The sequence below is a fragment of the Crocuta crocuta genome, unplaced genomic scaffold (genome assembly GCF_008692635.1).
Source record: "Crocuta crocuta isolate KB4526 unplaced genomic scaffold, BGI_CrCroc_1.0 scaffold102, whole genome shotgun sequence".
Taxonomy (NCBI): domain Eukaryota; kingdom Metazoa; phylum Chordata; class Mammalia; order Carnivora; family Hyaenidae; genus Crocuta; species Crocuta crocuta.
Window position 1 is genome coordinate 3,109,151 of NW_027530019.1, and position 292 is coordinate 3,109,442.

Sequence of the window (292 nt, forward strand, 5' to 3'; positions counted from 1 at the left end):
CTGACCGCAGCCGGGAGGCTCCGAGGGAACTCCCGCACGTCTGCGCGCGCAATCCCGGGACAAGGGTCCACGCGGCGCGCGCAATTGCCCTGGAAACCACTGCGCGCGCACGCGCAAATGCGCGGCAGGGAGCGGGACTGAGCTAAAAGCCTAGCAGAGGGAGGAGGGGTTTGCCCTCCCACTTTACTGTCGCTCCCTTGGGGGTGGGCGCGCGCACCGCCCTTCTCTCTCGGGCGGAGCGTCCTTTCCAGCACGCTCCCGGCTCCCGCCCTCCCCCGGGGCTCCCCCACCC